Source organism: Rhinopithecus roxellana, chromosome 13, assembly GCF_007565055.1.
Source record: "Rhinopithecus roxellana isolate Shanxi Qingling chromosome 13, ASM756505v1, whole genome shotgun sequence".
NCBI lineage: Eukaryota > Metazoa > Chordata > Mammalia > Primates > Cercopithecidae > Rhinopithecus > Rhinopithecus roxellana.
The window spans coordinates 31,995,664-32,017,004 of NC_044561.1; positions in this window are offsets into that span (position 1 = coordinate 31,995,664).

Genomic DNA, 21,341 nt, shown 5'->3' on the forward strand with positions numbered 1-21,341 from the left:
ATTGTTATTTTCCATGTGCCAGAGACTGTGGGTTTCCTCTGGACTTTGTTTTCTCTTCTAAATTGGAGTGAATGTTCCCTAGGCCTCTTTGCTAATAGGACCTTGTCTCCAGGATTACAACTCAGCCTTTCTTTCTCTCCCTCCAACCTCCTCCACCCCCTCAGATCCCTGCTGGTTTCCTAATACCTTCTCTTGGTTCAGTCTGGCTTTGCTCCTAGCATGCCTTTCTACTGGATGATTGGCTCATTACTGGCGCAAGTTTTGACAGATTTTTAACAACTAGAATCCAAAGCCCAAGAAATAATGTGTAAACCAGATTTTCTTAATCAGGGTTCCTCGTCTGAACCATGGAATATTGAACATGATTTGAATAACTATTTTTTAAATTCTCTTAGCAATGGAATGTGGAAAAGACATTAAAAGAATGTATATTAGTCATATAGATGATACTCAGATAAATTAATGTAGTACTAATATTTATGAGGCTTTTTGGTTATAAAATCCACCTTATTTAGTTCCCACCTGCTCCATGAAGACTTCCCTGATTCTTCTGGAGTTTCCTTCTCTGTTCTGTGTCACTTTCTATCTTTACTATATATTTTATCATTTGATCAGTTACTATTTTCTATTATTACCTGATTTACTGTGCACCTTGTTTCCTGAAGTATTAGCTCCTTGAAGGTAGGGTCATTAGTTGGCACTAGGACTGGGAGTGTTAAATTAATATGTGCTAAATAAAATTGATCCACATTCTTCTCTACTTTCTTGATGCTCACCTGGTATTTGCATAAGGATTGGCCATTGGTATGTTGTTAATTCAGTAAACACATAAGGCACACAAATATTTAGTTTCTGTCTTTCTTTTGGTCAAACTAGAGATTTCTTCTTCCTCATCTTGATCCAATCAATCATGAAATTCTGCCATTTTATCCATGAAGGTTTCTTAACTTGGTTTCCTTTTCTCCATTGCTATCACTTCTTTAGGTTAGGCCCATTATCTCATTTTTAGGCTGCAGAACACAGTATCTCCTAACTGGATTTCTTGTCTTTGGTTGTACTTCTCTGTAGCAGTTTGGTAAAACTTGCAGTTTCTCCCATGAAAGCGAGCCATTCCTCTCCACTACTCCTCTCCTGAATCTAGGCTGGCCTTGTGACTGGCTTTAAGAAATGGAATGCGGTGGTGATGACATTGTCCACGTTGTGAGCTTGGCCTCAAATAGCCTGGCAGATTTCACTCTTGCTTGTCCTAGAATCCGGAGACCATGTGAGTGAGCTCAAGCTAGCGTGCTGGTGCATATGAGGCCATGTGGAGGTAAACCAAGGAGCTCCGGCAGACAGCCTCCTCCTGCCACGTACGTGAGGCCAGCCTGGATCATCTAGCTGCCAGCCAGTTTACCAGCTGACTCCAGACACAGGAGAGGGCCAGGTAGAATGAGCTGAGCTGGTCTGCTCAGAAGAACTGCCCTCAGGATCAAGAGCTAACTATTCATTCTTTTAAACCTCTAGGTTTTGAGGCAGTTTCTTTTGTAGCACAAACCAACTCATACGCCACTAAAAACAAAATCAGACATGTCCTCTCCTTTGCTTAAAACCCCAGAATGCTTTCCACCAGGCACTGTAAATAAGACCCTCAAGATCAGGATCTTGCTGGCCTCTCAAGGCTTAGCTTTCATTAATCACTACCTCATGGGTTTCCCTCTGGTAATGTGGAAACATTTAATGCGCCCGTGCACCATGCTACTCCTTCCAGTCCCTTTGCTCTTCCTATACCTCCTTTCACATAGTGACCCTCTACATAATTCTTCAAATTGCAGACCAGATCCCACCTCCTCCAGGAAGCCTGATGGGTTAGATGCCTTTCCCTATGCTTTTGTGATACTCCATTCATATTCCTACCACTACAGTTAAGGATTTTCTTTTAAAATATTTGTGTTAATACCCCCTAAGTAGATTGTGAGCTTAAGGGCAAGATTTGTATCTTGTTTTCATTGTGTTCCCTCTGCCTAGCAGGGTGAATGACTATTGAATAAATGCATACCCCAAGTTTCAGGAATGTAAAAATGTGGAAGAAACTGGTACCCATAGTTTGTGGCTACTTTGTACCTTCTAAAGGTCAAATAACCACCCATGATTTTAATCTATTTATTTTCATGTCGATAAATTCTATTTTTCTCCTTTCCAACTAGTTGCTTTCTGATTGATATATACCTTGTGGATTCAAATCAAATTAGAAGCAAGAACACAGAGAATTTTTTTTCTCACTCACAGCAGTTGTAAACTGTCATGCTTACGTTAAAATGCTTCAAAATGTAAAACTGAAAACTGGTCTTACTTTTTCATAATTCTGAACTCAGAATTGATGAATTCATCTAGCTTGGCTTCCTAGAGAAATCCTACAATTAATTTCAAAGTAAACTCCTACCCACCCATAGAAACCCACCTAGCAGGAAGGCTGTTCAGGTCTCAACATTTATGAGCTATGAATGTGAGTGCTGACTGAAAGTCTTTCACTAACCCCAGGTGGAGAAGTGAGGCATTTGTGTGGCATGAGAGGTCTATGGCAGTCATGCCTGTGGCAATGCAATTCTCAGCTCTATTGAGAGCAGCACATGGGGCTTCTTCTCCTTTTTTTTTTTTTTATTTCTGTTACATGCAGAGGCAAGTGCCCACTGTTAAATCAATGAAGAAATTGTATATCCAAGTGATCTTTTAATCCCTTTGATTCATTGTGTCTCAAAAATCACACAAATGATAACCTATGAACACATCAATAGGAATGAAGGTTGGAAAGAAAATAATCCAATGAAAACAAGAAAAATTAACATATCTCAGAATCACTACCCTAATATCATACAATGATGGATAAGATAAGTACATAACACACATACCCTCTCTGCCCACAAAATTGTGGCAAGGCTGAGTCAGTCTGTGTACAGAAAAAGATATGAATATTTTGCTTGGAAATGCAGTCTGAAAACAAAGAGAGGAAATGACTTAGCACAAGATTTGCACTTGTGCTCTGAGCACAGCAAATCAAACTGAACTACCTGAACATGCCACTCGCCTTTAGACATTATCGGATAATCATTATGTCATACTTTTAAAGCTTGTTTAAGATTTTGGGTTTGTCTGTGAGGCTTCTGTTATGTGGCTTCTAAGCAAAAATGATCCCAGGTGTGATCTTGGAAATGCAGTTTTGAAAATGCTGATGACAAGCAATGCTGTATGAGGGACTTGGGTAGAAGTGACGGAGTCATACTCTCTGCCCTGATTACAAATGGGACAGCACTTGTTTGGATTGAGCGTCACAGCACAGATAATTACATGAATGGGAAGGGGAAGCAAGATGCATGTACCATCATTCTAATGAGATTGTTTTCTTTGTTGCAATAGTGATTTAACTCAGGACAAAAAAGTACTCCTTTTTGTGAGTTTTGTTTTCCTGAGTCTCTCTGAACTTGGGCAGGTTACACTTGGCAAATTACAGTGGTGGAGTGGGAGGCAGAGGTTGGACATGAGGGGATGGAAATTTGCAATTAGATAGGCATGCTTAGTTAATTTTATGAAATAGAGGCAAAAGTAAAAGCACAATTTGGTGGATCAACGGAAAGCCAAGTTTGATGGTATTACGTTAAAAAGTGATATGATGTCTATTTTTGTCCATCAAGGCTCCATTTTCAGCTCAGGCAACAATCAAGTAGTTGCTAGCTCTACGAAAGAGAGCAAAATAGAGCTTGTGTCCTAACTAGAGAACATGGAGTGGGCATGTGCAGAAAACTGCATGTGACCTATGGCTAGAGAATAGTGTGTGGCATCGAGCAAGTACAAGTAGGCAAAAGGGATAAAAAGTTACAGGATGAGCCATTATTAGTGGGGTGTTTTGAAGGCAAAATCTCCTTTTACTGAAGATAATCAAATGTACCAAAAAAAGTCACTTATTTTTAAAGAAGATAGTAGTAAAGGTTCTGAATGAAGGAACTACAACCACTGTAGGCAAGTGTGGAATAAGCACAGTGTGGATAAGGGTCTCCACTAGTTTCTTCAGTGGAACTAGCCCTTTAATAAAGCAGTGGAATTGGGTAGTCTACACATGCGTTGTCCAATAGCCACTAGCCACCTGTGGCTATTTAAATTTAATTTAAATTAATTAAAATGAGATGAAATAAAAAAATTCTATTCCTCAAGCATATTTACCACATTTTAAGGGCTCAATTACTACACGTGCCCAGGTCCTAGCATACTGAGCAGCACAGACAAATCAGTTCCATTATTGTGGAAAGTTCTGTTAGACAGCACAGAAAGAGCATTGTCTTGGGAGCCTGGGAGTGAATCCTGAGTCTGCAACTTGGCGATGGAGTGGCCACTGTTTCCTCAAATTTAAAATAGGGCTGGGTGATATAGTACCCACCTCCTGGAGCTATTATGAGGATTAAATAAATGAGTTATTTTTGAGTAAGTTGTGTAGAACCATGCTTGGCACACAGTAGTGTAATATTAGTAGTTTTTAAATGAATGGATGCCTGCTGCCTATCTTCTATAGTTTGTATATATTTAAGCTCATGTTAATTTTTAGTGGTAATGATGACTAACATTAATTGTACACTTAATCCTTGTGGGCTTGATGTTTTCCTTCCCTTGATTTAAGTGCCATTAAAATTTCATGAGGAAGACTTGATTATTACTTAATAGATGAGGACACCTGTAATTCCAGCATTTTGGGAGTCTGAGGTAGGCAGATCATGAGCTCAGGAGTTGGAGACCAGCCTGACCAACATGGTGAAACCCTGTCTTTACTAAAAAATACAAAAATTAGCTGGGTGTGGTGGCAGGCACCTGTAATCCCAGCTACTTGGGAGGCTGAGGCAGGAGAATCACTTGAAACCGGAAGATGGAGGTTGCAGTGAGCCGAGATGGTGCTACTGCATGCCAACCTGGGTGAAAGAGCGAACTCCATCACAAAAAAAAAAAAAAAAAAAAAAAAAAGAAAAGATGAGGACATTAAACACATAAATCATTCAGAAATAATTTTGAACTTTGCTGACTATTAACTGCTATAGCATTTACCGGCATGATGAACTAGCAGACTCCCAAGTCTATGCTATATTGACTTTTATCCTTTAAACTAAATGTAACACATGTCTCTCCTGGCTTTATTTCTGAGTTAAAGAAATATTCAAGAATATCTGGTGTAATAGTAACAGCTAACCTTCACAAGCACTTAACATATGCATCACACAGTATGTAATATGTGCTAGTCACTGAGCTAGGAACTTTATATGCAGTATATTAATTGATTTTATCCTTACAATAAGTCTATGAGATACAAACTAGTATTATCCCTTTTTATAAATGAGTAAATTTAAGCTCAGAGAGGTTTGGTAAATTGTCTAAGTTCATATAACCAGTAAGTCACACAACTAGCCCGAGGACTCAAATCCTATTTCTAATACCTGTTTTCGTAAGCCCTATGCATGCTGTCTTTCAGTATAGAGTACGGGAATACACAGGTAGTTGACCTAGGGGGATGCTGCCTGACTAGTGCAAATACCGGTGCTCAGAACAGACAAAGTCAAGGAACTTCACTTAATAGCTACTTAACTACTTAAACGAGGCTATTTCAGTCTTGTGTGCTATGCGTGCATATCCTGACTCACCCTTTCCTTGAGGAAAATTGGGAGAAAAAAGTACATACATGGAAATGTACTATTAGCTACTGCAACAGATTTGGCAATGGCTGTGGATCACAGCCTCTCAGCAAAGGAGGAGAATGTCCCTGCTAGCAAATACCTGCTTCCCAAGCTCAGTTCCATAGGATTCCCCCTTTGCACACTTCCCAGTCTCCTTTGGAATCAGCTGGATCCCCGTGAGAAAAGGAAAAGTAATGTATCTGGGAAGTCAGATCTAAGCAAAGACCAACTCTCTGCTTGGAGTTCTCAAAATAATTTTCAATGAGATAAAGCTTCTTGAGTCAGAGGATATGACATTCTCATTTGCATGATTCAGAATGGCAGTGACGCCATGGGCAGTCAGTCATTGGAAAGGAGTTCCCGAACATGAAACACTGAACAATTAAACAGGCACTGTAGCTGGCACCGAATGAATTATCTTAGATAACCGAAGTCTGTTCCATTGGGTCCAGCACAGGAAGCTGGTGACTATCAGAACTTCACAGTAGGTTATTCCTGTTACCGCCCTAACGTTTTCCTGGTGTGGGGATGGATGGCAGATAGGTTTTAGAAGGACAGAAGTTGCTGAACTCCTTACCCTGAGCATAGTATGCAGTGCTTATTTACTTACACCTTTCTCTTTGCAATGGCTCAGAGAATTATTCATATTGTATTACAATGGGAATTTGTAACCTGGTAGCCACGCAGAGGAAAGAGCTCTTTAAGTCATCTCGAAGTCATATATGGAAGGTTGATTTTGTGTCCTGAGAAAAGGGTTCACAGTTCCTATTATATTCTGACAGGGGCCTCTGGTTTCTAAAAGAACAGAACTTTAAAAAATACTTGGTATTTAAAAACATACTTGGGAATGTAGGCATGACTGCCCTGCCAGACTTAGCTACTAACAGCCCATTTATTTGGTAGGCTTCCTGTTCAGTCTCTTCTGTTCCCTAAAAAAGTTGCCATAATTTTGAAGACAAATAGACCCAAAGAATTGCCCTGTGTGCTTTTAGAATCACAGTTTCCACCTAAGTAGCAGTTTAAGATCTCACCCGTGGATTTTCAATAGTAAATGATGTCAATAGTAAAGATGAGGTATTTGTAGAGCATCCTGGCTTGTGGGGAGAGCCAGCTGTGTTCATTTTCTCTTTATGACTATGCACACTAGTGCTGGCAGGCCTTTTGATAATTAAGGACTGCATTTCTAACCTCCATAGAGACCCAACCTCACCCTTTCGGTGCACAGGTTCAGACTTGCTTCCTCTCAGGCCACCTGGAGCAAATACTCCTTCTATAGTGATGTCAGTCCCCATAATCTCATCCAGTGGGTGAGCGTATCACAATCAGAATTTGGTGGCTGGTTTTAGAGAAAAGCTGTGGATTGTGAAAAATGGGTCCAATCAAGTGGCAATCATGCAAGGAGCTATAGGAATGGGAGGAAATAGGACTCACTATAAATTTCTTATGTGACGTGTTGACAGTTGAAATAAACCACTTGCAGCAGGAGAAAACCTGTCAGCACTGCCTCTACTTTTTGCTCATCCCACCGTCAAACTCCAGTGCTATCTTTTCTATGGTGATTCATCAGGGAGGCATTTGCTGCCAAGAAATCACTCATTTTGGTTTTCTATTAGCTACTGTCATTAGCTAAATCCAAATTGTACAGCAAGAATGGGAAGAGAGAGTTAGAAGCAGGCATCCTTATGAAGTTTTCTACAAAGGTAACTTTTCCCCCTGTAAGCCAAAAGTTATAAGAATAAATAGTTCAACTTGTGTTTTACTGTGTGGACAGAGAAACAGAGTTGGTAATGTTGACATCAGTAGAAAATGAAAACATATTTTGTGACTGCTTCCTATCACTTCTTTCTACTAAACCAAAGAATGGGGGGAAAAAATGAAAACATCTTACATTGTTATTGGGAATAATTGGTCAAGAAACTCAAACTAGCCGGGCAAGGTGGCGGGCGCCTGTAGTCCCAGCTACTCGGGAGGCTGAGGCAGGAGAATGGCGTGAACCCAGGAAGCGGAGCTTGCAGTGAGCTGAGATCCGGCCACTGCACTCCAGCCTGGGCGACAGAGAGAGACTCCGTCTCAAAAAAAAAAAAAAAAAAAAAAAAAAAAAAAAAAAAAATTGAAGTCATTTAATTATAAAAGGTTAAAATGCAAGAAAATTCACTTTCAACTACAATTTTGCTGCCACAACTGATAAAAACATGTGACATAGTAAAGATCTCATTTAGAGTTCTTACTTTGATGACAGCTAGGAGACTGTTAGATTTTGGGACTCCACCCAAGACATACTGATCTCTAGAATCTGCATTTTAATAAGACTCTCAGGGAATTTGTATGCACATTTAAGTTTGAGAAACTCTGATATAGGGTAATATTTCTCAAACTTAGATAACCACCATAATTGCTTATGTGTAGAACTCTTCAGAAATATTGTACAGAGATAATTAATGAGTCTTTTTCGACTTATTCACTTGTTTAACAAACTTTCTCCTTTACTTCAGTGAGATGTTCATGGGTTACCACAGCAAGCTGACTAATCCTAGTTTATAGCTCATTCTCTAGTATTCCAAAGCATTTCTGCACACTCCACTTGATTGTATACACTTACCAGAGACTGTTGTGTTTGTTTATAAGCCTGCTAATGATGCAATGCAAATAATGTAAATTGATAAAATCTGAGTGTGAAGAGAGTGATGCCATTTATTTGTTGTTGTATGTGGACAAAACAACTGTAAGTGATAAAAAAAATTGTAAAAATCTACGAGGTTAGGCTCCTGTTTCTTTACAAAGTCTTGAAGGCTTCACTCCAAAGAAACTAAAACCGGAGACTGTATATCTTGTCTTTGTGTGTGGAATACACAAGAAAGATGGCTTTACTGTTTAATCAGACCTATATAAGAAAAAGCCCATACTTGACATAAAAAGTCTGTCAAATGCATATGTTTATGTTTTGGTTTCATATAAAGGATTATACCTTAAAGATGTACATATGTCATATTTTGTTCTGATTTTTTGCTTTATGAAACTTTTGGGCTGAACAAATTGTATGCTAGTTATAATTTTGTCGGGGTTTCTACTACACATATTTCCAGATCTCATCCAAGACCACTGGATTAGGGTGGGGCTTAGAATATGTATTTTTAAAAAGACCTGCCATTCAGCTAGGATTGGAAATTATTGAATTAGAGAATCCTGGTTGACCAAGCAACGTTACAGAAGTAGAAAAACTTTTACAGGTTTAGATATTTTAAGAATGTTACTAGCACATTTGCTAAAGAATTTCCAGAATTTTTACAATAAAAAGCAATCTCAGCTGATTCCACAGATAATCTTTTGGATATTGTCTCCTTTCTTAGTATGATGTTTTTGAAGTTTTCTTGGGACTGGACCAGCTGGTCCCTCTGAAACTGTCTGTTTATAAACCAGGAAGAGGGAGAGCTTTGGATCAAACTTTCCCTATGTCAGTTTTGGAATATCTAAATTTTCCTCTACACCCCAACCCACTGAAGTTGGTCAGAGAGGCACACATACTTTGGGGAGATTCATTACTCTCTAGTGACTTCCTGTTTCCTTAGTCACTGTTAAACCTACATAAGAAACTGAGCAAAGGGGATTTTGAGAAGATTAAGCTGTACTGATTCCCTCTGGACCAGTGGACTAATAAGCTTGTCCTTTGATCCCCTGATCTGGTTTATGTAGCCACTATATATGCCTTCCAGGCCTCTGCGGAAGCCTGGATACTGGTAGGTTATGTATCTATGGAAAGATAAACAACCTTCACATGACAGGAGGGCTGGAAAATGAGATTATCACCTGCCTTTTAAATTAGAGATGGCAGCTACAGTTATTCCTGGATCAGATTTGAGTCTTGTCTTTAAGGCTTTAAGAATGTACGTTTTAAAAATGATGTTTTAAGTGAGCTGTCTTCTGGACTTGCCACCCTGCCTGCGGTCCACTCTTCTAGCTGCTCTGCATAGCTCCAATATTTGGCTGTCAGATACATACCCAATGTCTACATGAGCATTTGTTTATGTTAGGGCCTTTGTTTTGGAAGTGCACATTCTGGCTATTTTGCATGAAAAATGCCATGATTTATTTTGATGTATAGGATCTGGGTTGGAATATCTGCTTGATGTCGAGGTGATTGCGTGACCACGCTAAACCTAGGCCCACTTAGTTATAACTGGAGACAACACCACAGCACTGTCTCCTTTGGCTTCAGAATCTGGCTGTCTGGTTATAATTTGCCACCCACCTCCTTCTCTCTAATTACCAGTGAGACTTTAGAGAAAGAGGTAATCCAAATCCAAGCACACTAAATGCATCAAATGTCTTTGAGAAGAGACCTGCCAAGACTCTGGGGTAAATTCTATGGTTCCTCACATTATACCTGTGTTTCCCAGACTTGCCTGATCTTAAAAGTCCTTGTGTATGGTGTGGGATGAGAACTTATCTGTTCTTATAAACAGATAAGTTGAAGACTCCCAGCTTTAATGTTTTGGGATTTATTTTGTTCTGATGCCCTAATACTGCAAGCTCAATAAATTATGACCAGGGATGTGTGTGAACACAGTTAATGCACATGGATAAAGGGTGCTAAATGCTTCTTGTGATTCTGAAAAAGTCAATGGCAGCATGTGATGCTCACTTGTTCTAAACAGTAGAACTGTTCAAGAAAACCTTTGCAGGCCAGGCACGGTGGCTCATGCCTGTAATCCCAGCACTGTGGGAAGCCGAGGTGGGCTGATTACTTGAGGTTGGGAGTTTGAGACCAGCCTGATCAACATGGAGAAACCCCATCTGTACTAGGGAAAAAAAAAAGGTAGCCGGGCGTGGTGGCACATACCTGTAATCCCAGTTACTCGGGAGGCTGAGGAAGGAGAATCACTTGAACCCAGGAGGCGGAGGTTGCAGTGAACTGAGATCATACTATTGCACTCCAGCCTGGGCAACAAAAGTGAAACTCTGTCTCAAAAAAAGAAAACCTTTCCAGAACCTATGATCTAATCTGAACTCCAAAGAATATCACAGAAGTTAAAGTTGGCCTTATTTATAATAATGCAGTCAAAACAAGCAATTCTTAACTCATAGTGGTTGCAAAGATCAATTAACACCATATCCAGTCATTATAAAATAAAAACGCCAAATTTTTGATATTTTACAATATCAATACTATTAAGTTAGCATGTCAAATAAAAACGAAGCTTCTTATACTATATCTAAATGTATGTATTGTATACATACACATGTGTATATGTGTGTAGATACATATGCTATTGTTACTGGTGGAGGGTGCCCAAGTTCTTGACTTTTGAACAAATGCACAAAGCAGGGAAAGAATGAAGCAACAAAAGCAGAGGTTTATTGAAAATGAAAGTACCCTCTGGAGGGTTGGACTGGGCAGAGCATAGGGGCTCAAGAGCCCTGTTACAGAATTTTCTGGGGTTTAAATACCCTCTAGAGGTTTCCCATTGGACACTTGGTGTAGTCCCCATGCAAATGAAGTAGTGGCCAGCAATCAGCCTGATTGGTTGTGGAAAGCAACCAATCAGTGGTACTTTCAATTTTCCATCTGCCACGTAGAAAAAGGGCAGGGGGGAGGTTGCAAAGAAAGTAGCCTCTGGTCCTTTTGTTACTTAGGTGTGGTAACTTGGGGTTTTCCTTTTGATTTAGTTCTAGGAAGTCAGTGTGAATTGGCCTTAGGTTCCCTGCCTCCAGATCCTATTCTCCTGCCTCACTATATACACATATCTTTATACATATAAGGTACATGAATAACATGAGGTATAGAAACTTTAAGGCTGTTACCTGGCTTATGTTAAGTTTAGCATTGGAAACAGTTCAAATGGAAGAGAGCTTACAAATAATTCATTTCAACTACTTCATCTTACTCATCAGGATATTGAAACTTGGGGAGGCTAAAATGAAACAGATGGTTATTGTTGGAGCATGGACAAGAACTGTTAGTGTCAATATTTTGCTCAGAGCACATTCTAATTTTATTTTTAATCAGATTTATCAAAGCATAATTTATGTGATAGGAAATGCACCCATTTTCAGTGTTCAGTAAGCTTTGACAAATGTATGCCCTTGTGTAACCACCGTCCTGATCAAAACAGGTAACATTCCCATAACCCCAGAAATTTATCTCATGCCCCTTTGCAGTGCACTGCTCTGATCTCGATCATTATAGATTAATGTTACCTGTTCTAGAATCTCATATACACAGAATCATACCACATATGCTCTTTTGTACTTGGCTTCTTTTGTTGAATGTAATGTCACTGAAATTGATTCATGTCGTTGCACCTTTCGGTATTTGTTCCTTTTTATTGCTGACCAGTATTTTATCAAGTGAATATATCACAATTGGCATATTCATTCAGCTGTTAATGTACATTTGGATTGTTTATAGTTTTTAGCTCTTATGAATAAAACTGTTCTAGACATTCATATACAAATATTTCTGTGAATATAAATTTTTATTTTTTTAATTAAATACTTAGGAGCAGAATTGTTGGGTCATATATGTATACGAGTGGGTTTGAAGTAGTGTCTCATTACAATTTTAATTTGCATTTCTCTGGTTACTAGTGACCTTGAGCATCTTTTCATGTACTTTTTTTTTTTTTTTAATTTTTTTTTTTTTTATTATACTTTAAGTTCTAGGGTACATGTGCATAACCTGCAGGTTTGTTACATATGTATACTTGTGCCATGTTGGTGTGCTGCACCCATCAACTCGTCAGCACCCATCAATTCATCATTTGTATCAGGTATAACTCCCGATGCAATCCCTCCCCCCTCCCCATGATAGGCCCCGATGTGTGATGTTCCCCTTCCCGAGTCCAAGTGATCTCATTGTTCAGTTCCCACCTATGAGTGAAAACATGCGGTGTTTGGTTTTCTGTTCTTGTGATAGTTTGCTAAGAATGATGGTTTCCAGCTGCATCCATGTCCCTACAAAGGACACAAACTCATCCTTTTTTATGGCTGCATAATATTCCATGGTGTATATGTGCCACATTTTCTTAATCCAGTCTGTCACAGATGGACATTTGGGTTGATTCCAAGTCTTTGCTATTGTGAATAGTGCCGCAAAAAACAAAGGTGTGCATGTGTCTTTATAGCAGCATGATTTATAATCCTTTGGGTATATACCCAGTAGTGGGATGGCTGGGTCATATGGTACATCTAGTTCTAGATCCTTGAGGAATTGCCATACTGTTTTCCATAATGGTTGAACTAGTTTACAATCCCACCAACAGTGTAAAAGTGTTCCTATTTCTCCACATCCTCTCCAGCACCTGTTGTTTCCTGACTTTTTAATGATTGCCATTCTAACTGGTTTGAGATGGTATCTCATTGTGGTTTTGATTTGCATTTCTCTGATGGCCAGTGATGATGAGCATTTTTTCATGTGTCTGTTGGCTGTATGGATGTCTTCTTTTGAGAAATGTCTGTTCATATCCTTTGCCCACTTTTTGATGGGGTTGTTTGTTTTTTTCTTGTAAATTTGTTTGAGTTCTTTGTAGATTCTGGATATTAGCCCTTTGTCAGATGAGTAGATTGCAAAAATTTTCTCCCATTCTGTAGGTTGCCTGTTCACTCTGATGGTCGTTTCTTTTGCTGTGCAGAAGCTCTTTAGTTTAATCATATCCCCTTTGTCAATTTTGGCTTTTGCTGCCGTTGCTTTTGGTGTTTTAGACATGAAGTCCTTGCCCATGCCTATGTCCTGAATGGTACTACCTAGGTTTTCTTCTAGGGTTTTTATGGTATTAGGTCTAACATTTAAGTCTCTAATCCATCTTGAATTAATTTTTGTATAAGGAGTAAGGAAAGGATCCAGTTTCAGCTTTCTACTTATGGCTAGCCAATTTTCCCAGCACCATTTATTAAATAGGGAGTCCTTTCCCCATTTCTTGTTTCTCTCAGGTTTGTCAAAGATCAGATGGCTGTAGATGTGTGGTATTATTTCTGAGGACTCTGTTCTGTTCCATTGGTCTATATCTCTGTTTTGGTACCAGTACCATGCTGTTTTGGTTACTGTAGCCTTGTAGTATAGTTTGAAGTCAGGTAGTGTGATGCCTCCAGCTTTGTTCTTTTGACTTAGGATTGTCTTGGCAATGCGGGCTCTTTTTTGGTTCCATATGAACTTTAAAGCCATTTTTTTTCCAGTTCTGTGAAGAAACTCATTGGTAGCTTGATGGGGATGGCACTGAATCTATAAATAACCTTGGGCAGTATGGCCATTTTCACGATATTGATTCTTCCTATCCATGAGCATGGTATGTTCTTCCATTTGTTTGTGTCCTCTTTTATTTCACTGAGCAGTGGTTTGTAGTTCTCCTTGAAGAGGTCCTTTACATCCCTTGTAAGTTGGATTCCTAGGTATTTTATTCTCTTTGAAGCAATTGTGAATGGAAGTTCATTCCTGATTTGGCTCTCTGTTTGTCTGTTACTGGTGTATAAGAATGCTTGTGATTTTTGCACATTGATTTTGTATCCTGAGACTTTGCTGAAGTTGCTTATCAGCTTAAGGAGATTTTGGGCTGAGACAATGGGGTTTTCTAAATATACAATCATGTCATCTGCAAACAGGGACAATTTGACTTCTTCTTTTCCTAACTGGATACCCTTGATTTCTGTCTCTTGCCTGATTGCCCTAGCCAGAACTTCCAAGACTATGTTGAATAGGAGTGGTGAGAGAGGGCATCCCTGTCTTGTGCCAGTTTTCAAAGGGAATTTTTCCAGTTTTTGCCCATTCAGTATGATATTGGCTGTGGGTCTGTCATAAATAGCTCTTATTATTTTGAGGTACGTTCCATCAATACCGAATTTATTGAGCGTTTTTAGCATGAAGGCTGTTGAATTTTGTCAAAAGCCTTTTCTGCATCTATTGAGATGATCATGTGGTTCTTGTCTTTGGTTCTGTTTATATGCTGGATTACGTTTATTGATTTGTGAATGTTGAACCAGCCTTGCATCCCAGGGATGAAGCCCACTTGATCATGGTGGATAAGCTTTTTGATGTGCTGCTGAATCTGGTTTGCCAGTATTTTATTGAGGATTTTTGCATCGATGTTCATCAGGGATATTGGTCTAAAATTTTCTTTTTTTGTTGTGTCTCTGCCAGGCTTTGTTGTCAGGATGATGTTGGCCTCATAAAATGAGTTAGGGAGGATTCCCTCTTTTTCTATTGATTGGAATAGTTTCAGAAGGAATGGTACCAGCTCCTCTTTGTACCTCTGGTAGAATTCAGCTGTGAATCCATCTGGTCCTGGACTTTTTTTGGTTGGTAGGCTATTAATTATTGCCTCAATTTCAGAGCCTGCTATTGGTCTATTCAGGGATTCAACTTCTTTCTGGTTTCGTCTTGGGAGAGTGTAAGTGTCCAGGAAATTATCCATTTCTTCTAGATTTTCTAGTTGATTTGCGTAGAGGTGTTTATCGTATTCTCTGATGGTAGTTTGTATTTCTGTGGGGTCGGTGGTGACATCCCCTTTATCATTTTTTATTGTGTCTATTTGATTCTTCTCTCTTTTCTTCTTTATTAGTCTTGCTAGCGGTCTGTCAATTTTGTTGATTTTTTCAAAAAACCAACTCTTGGATTCATTGATTTTTTGGAAGGTTTTTTGTGTCTCTATCTCCCTCAGTTCTGCTCTGATCTTAGTTATTTCTTGCCTTCTGCTAGCTTTTGAATGTGTTTGCTCTTGCTTCTCCAGTTCTTTTAAATATCATGTTAGAGTGTCCATTTTAGATCTTTCCAGCTTTCTCTTGTGGGCATTTAGTGCTATAAATTTCCCTCTACACACTGCTTTAAGTGTGTCCCAGAGATTCTGGTATGTTGTATCTTTGTTCTCATTGGTTTCAAAGAACATCTTTATTTCTGCCTTCATTTCGTTATGTACCCAGTAGTCATTCAGGAGCAGGTTGTTCAGTTTCCATGTAGTTGAGCGGTTTTGATTGAGTTTCTTAGTCCTGAGTTCTAGTTTAATTGCACTGTGGTCTGAGAGACAGTTTGTTATAATTTCTGTTCTTGTACATTTGCTGAGGAGTGCTTTACTTCCAATTATGTGGTCAATTTTGGAATTAGTGTGATGTGGTGCTGAGAAGAACGTATATTCTGTTGATTTGGGGTGGAGAGTTCTATAGATGTCTATTAGGTCCGCTTGGTGCAGAGATGAGTTGAGTTCCTGGATATCCTTGTTAACTTTCTGTCTCGTTGATCTGTCTAATGTTGACAGTGGAGTGTTGAAGTCTCCCATTATTATTGTATGAGAGTCTAAGTCTCTTTGTAAGTCTCTAAGGACTTGCTTTATGAATCTGGGTGCTCCTGTATTGGGTGCATATATATTTAGGAGAGTTAGCTCTTCCTGTTGAATTGATCCCTTTACCATTATGTAATGGCCTTCTTTGTCTCTTTTGATCTTTGTTGGTTTAAAGTCTATTTTATCAGAGACTAGGATTGCAACCCCTGCTTTTTTTTGTTCTCCATTTGCTTGGTAGATCTTCCTCCATCCCTTTATTTTGAGCCTATGTATGTCTCTGCATGTGAGATGGGTCTCCTGAATACAGCAGACTGATGGGTCTTGACTCTTTATCCAGTTTGCCAGTCTGTGTCTTTTAATTGGAGCATTTAGTCCGTTAACATTTAAGCTTAATATTGTTATGTGTGAACTTGATCCTGCCCTTATGATATTAACTGGTTATTTTGCTCGTTAGTTGATGCAGTTTCTTCCTAGCCTCGATGGTCTTTACATTTTGGCATGTTTTTGCAATGGCTGGTACCGGTTGTTCCTTTCCATGTTTAGGGCTTCCTTCAGGGTCTCTTGTAAGGCAGGCCTGGTGGTGACAAAATCTCTAAGCATTTGCTTATCTGTAAAGGATTTTATTTCTCCTTCACTTATGAAACTTAGTTTGGCTGGATATGAAATTCTGGGTGGAAAATTCTTTTCTTTAAGAATGTTGCATATTGGCCCCCACTCTCTTCTGCCTTGTAGAGTTTCTGCTGAGAGGTCTGCTGTTAGTCTGATGGGCTTCCCTTTGTGGGTAACCCGACCTTTCTCTCTGGCTGCCCTTAAGATTTTTTCCTTCATTTCAACTTTGGTGAATCTGGCAATTATGTGTCTTGGAGTTGCTCTTCTCGAGGAGTATCTTTGTGGCGTTCTCTGTATTTCCTAAATTTGAATGTTGGCCTGCCCTACTAGGTTGGGGAAGTTCTCCTGGATGATATCCTGAAGAGTGTTTTCCAACTTGATTCCATTTTCCCCCTCACTTTCAGGCACCCCAATCAGACGTAGATTTGGTCTTTTTACATAATGCCATACTTCTTGCAGGCTTTGTACATTTCTTTTTCTTCTTTTTTCTTTTGGTTTCTCTTCTTGCTTCATTTCATTCATTTGATCCTCAATTGCTGATACTCTTTCTTCCAGTTGATCAAGTCGGTTACTGAAGCTTGTGCATGTGTCACATATTTCTCGTGTCATGGTTTTCATCTCTGTCATTTCGTTTATGACCTTCTTTGCATTAATTATTCTGTCAATTCTTCCACTCTGTTTTCAGGATTTTTAGTTTCTTTGCGCTGGGTACGTAATTCCTCCTTTAGCTCTGAGAAGTTTGATGGACTGAAGCCTTCTTCTCTCATCTCGTCAAAGTCATTCTCTGACCAGCTTTGATCCGTTGCTGGCGATGGGCTGCGCTCCTTTGCAGGGGGAGATGCGCTCTTATTTTTTGAATTTCCAGCTTTTCTGCCCTGCTTCTTCCCCATCTTTGTGGTTTTATCTGTCTCTGGTCTTTGATGATGGTGATGTACTGATGGGGTTTTGGTATAGGTGTCCTTCCTGTTTGATAGTTTTCCTTCTGACTGTCAGAAGGACTGTCTGTTGGTCTGTTGGAGATTGCTTGAGGTCCACTCCAGACCCTGTTTGCCTGGGTATCAGCAGCAGAGGTTGCAGAAGATAGAATATTGCTGAACAGCGAGTGTACCTGTCTGATTCTTACTTTGGAAGCTTCCTCTCAGGGGTGTACTCCACCGTGTGAGGTGTGGGGTGTCAGACTGCCCCTAGTGGGGGATGTCTCCCAGTTAGGCTACTCAGGGGTCAGGGACCCACTTGAGCAGGCAGTCTGTCTGTTCTCAGATCTCAGCCTCCGTGTTCGAGATCCACTGCTGTCTTCAAAGCTGTCAGACAGAGTCGTTCGGGTCTGCACAGGCTTCTGCTGCTTCCCCTGTTGTTTTTTAGCTGTGCCCTGTCCCCAGAGGTGGAGTCTACAGAGGCGGGCAGGTTTCCTTCAGCTGCTGTGAGCTCCACCCAGTTTGAGCTTCCCAGCGGCTTTGTTTACCTACTTAAGCCTCAGCAATGGCGGGCGCCCCTCCCCCAGCCTCGCTGCTGCCTTGCGGTTAGATCGCAGACTGCTGTGTTAGCAATGAGGGAGGCTCCGTGGCCGTGGGACCCTCCTGACCAGGTGTGGGTATAATCTCCTGGTGTGCCCGTTTGCTTAAAGTGCAGTATTGGGGTGGGAATTACCCGATTTTCCAGGTGTTGTGTGTCTCAGTTCGCCTGGCTAGGAAAAGGGATTCCCTTCCCCTTTGCACTTCCCAGGTGAGTCAATCCCTCGCCCTGCTTCAGCTCTCGCTGGTCGGGCTGCAGCAGCTGACCAGCACCGATTGTCCGGCACTCCCCACTGAGATGACCCCAGTACCTCAGTTGAAAATGCAGAAATCACCGGTCTTCTGTGTGGCTCGCGCTGGGAGTTGGAGTCTGGAGCTCTTCCTATTCGGCCATCTTGCTCCACTCCCCCACATGTTCTTGTTGACTACTTGTATTTCTTCTTTTGCTTGTTCAAGTTTTTTGCCCTTTTAAAAAAGTTTTTAACTTATTTTATTTTATTGTTTATGTAGAGATGGGGCCTGGATGTCTTGCCCTGACTGTGTGAAACTGCTGGTCTTAAACGATCCTCTCATCCTGGCCTCCCAAAGCATTGGGATTACAGGTATGAGCCACTATGCCTGGCCTCTCTTTTTTATTGCATTGTTTGCCTTATTATTATTGACTTGTAAGAGTTTTTTATGTATTGTAGTATAGGCTGTTTTTGAATATATGTATTTCAAATATTTGCTCCCAATCTTTGCTTGCCATACCATTTTCTTGTTAATGAATTAACTGATTTGTTTTTGGATTTATTTTATTTGCTCTATTGGCTTCTTAGCTAAACTTCTTTTTGTTAATATTTAGTAGTAGTTCTAGCCCTAAAGCTTATCAATGTTTACTATTTCACACTTCATAGTTCCTAGTTAACACTTACACTTAATATAACTTACACTTAATATAACTACACTTAAAACACTTCTCATTGCAATAACCTTATAATAGTTTAATTCCATTTTCCACTCCACCTATCCTTTGTGCTATTTTTGTGCCTTTTTTAACATATAACATAAAAAGTCCACTGTTTAATGCCTTTTTTTCCCTTAGTCAGTTGTCTTTTAAGGAAATTATAAGAACAGCAATAAAAATGTATTTGCTATTTACTGTTTCCAGTGGGTTTCAATCCTGGTATATTTCAGTTTCTATTTGATACCATTTTTTTCCTGCAGCTTGGAAAATAGCCTTTAGCATTTCTTCTAGTGCAGATTGATGCTGACAAATTCTTTCAGCTTTTGTATATCTTAGAATGATTTTTCAAATCCTTTCTTTTACAGGATATTTTCTTTTTTTTTTTTTTTTTTTTTTTTTTTTATTATACTTTAAGTTCTAGGGTACATGTGCATAACGTGCAGGTTTGTTACATATGTATACTTATGCCATGTTGGTGTGCTGCACCCATCAACTCGTCAGCACCCATCAATTCATCATTTATATCATGTATAACTCCCCAATGCAATCCCTCCCTCCTCCCCCCTCCCCCCTCCCCATGATAGACCCCAGTGTGTGATGTTCCCCTTCCCGAGTCCAAGTGATCTCATTGTTCAGTTCCCACCTATGAGTGAGAACATGCGGTGTTTGGTTTTCTCTTCTTGTGATAGTTTGCTAAGAATGATGGTTTCCAGCTGCATCCATGTCCCTACAAAGGACGCAAACTCATCCTTTTTTATGGCTGCATAGTATTCCATGGTGTATATGTGCCACATTTTCTTAATCCAGTCTGTCACAGATGGACATTTGGGTTGATTCCAAGTCTTTGCTATTGTGAATAGTGCCGCAATAAACATACGTGTACATGTGTCTTTGTAGTAGACTAATTTATAATCCTTTGGGTATATACCCAGTAGTGGGATGGCTGGGTCATATGGTACATCTAGTTCTAGATCCTTGAGGAATTGCCATACTCTTTTCCATAATGGTTGAACTAGTTTACAGTCCCACCAACAGTGTAAAAGTGTTCCTATTTCTCCACATCCTCTCCAACACCTGTTGTTTCCTGACTTCTTAATGATTGCCATTCTAACTGGTGTGAGATGGTATCTCATTGTGGTTTTGATTTGCATTTCTCTGATGGCCAGTGATGATGAGCATTTTTTCATGTGTCTGTTGGCTGTATGAATATCTTCTTTTGAGAAATGTCTGTTCATATCCTTTCCCCACTTTTTGATGGGGTTGTTTGTTTTTTTCTCGTATATTTGTTTGAGTTCTTTGTATATTCTGGATATTAGCCCTTTGTCAGATGAGTAGGTTGCAAAAATTTTCTCCCATTCTGTAGGTTGCCTGTTCACTCTGATGGTAGTTTCTTTTGCTGTGCAAAAGCTCTTTAGTTTAATTAGATCCCATTTGTCAATTATGGCTTTTGCTGCCGTTGCTTTTGGTGTTTTAGACATGAAGTCCTTGCCAATGCCTATGTCCTGAATGGTACTACCTAGATTTTCTTCTAGGGTTTTTATGGTATTAGGTCTAACATTTAAGTCTCTAATCCATCTTGAATTAATCTTCGTATAAGGGGTAAGGAAAGGATCCAGTTTCAGCTTTCTACTTATGGCTAGCCAATTTTCCCAGCACCATTTATTAAATAGGGAATCCTTTCCCCATTTCTTGTTTCTCTCAGGTTTGTCAAAGATCAGATGGCTGTAGATGTGCGGTATTATTTCTGAGGACTCTTACAGGATATTTTCAATAAATATATTCATCCTTGTTGTTACATTTCTAGTGATCTTCATTTTCCTGTGTAGATCCATATTTCTACCTGGTATCATTCCCTATCTACCTTAATCTACCTACTTTGTCAAATAATGTAATAGAAATAATCTCTGTTTTTATTTACTTATTTATTTATTTATTTATTTATTTATTTTAGAGGGAGTCTGGCTCTATGGCCAAGGCTGGAGTGCAGTGGCATGGCCCCGGATCCCAGCTCACTGCAACCTCCACCTCCTGGGTTCAAGTGATTCTCGTGCCTCAGCCTCTAGAGTAGCTGAGATCACAGGCAGGCACAACCATGTTTTTGTATTTTTAGTAGAAACAGGGTTTCACCATGTTGGTTAGGCTGGTCTCGAACTCCTGACCTCAAGTGATCCACCCACCTTGGCCTCACGAAATTCTGGGATTCCAGGCATGAGCCACCAAAAATAATCTCTTTGGACTTTAGTTTTCTCATAAGCAAAATGGAAGGATTAGACTGGATTGTGTTAGGGTTCCTACATGTTATAATATTTTCAAGAATCTTCTAAAA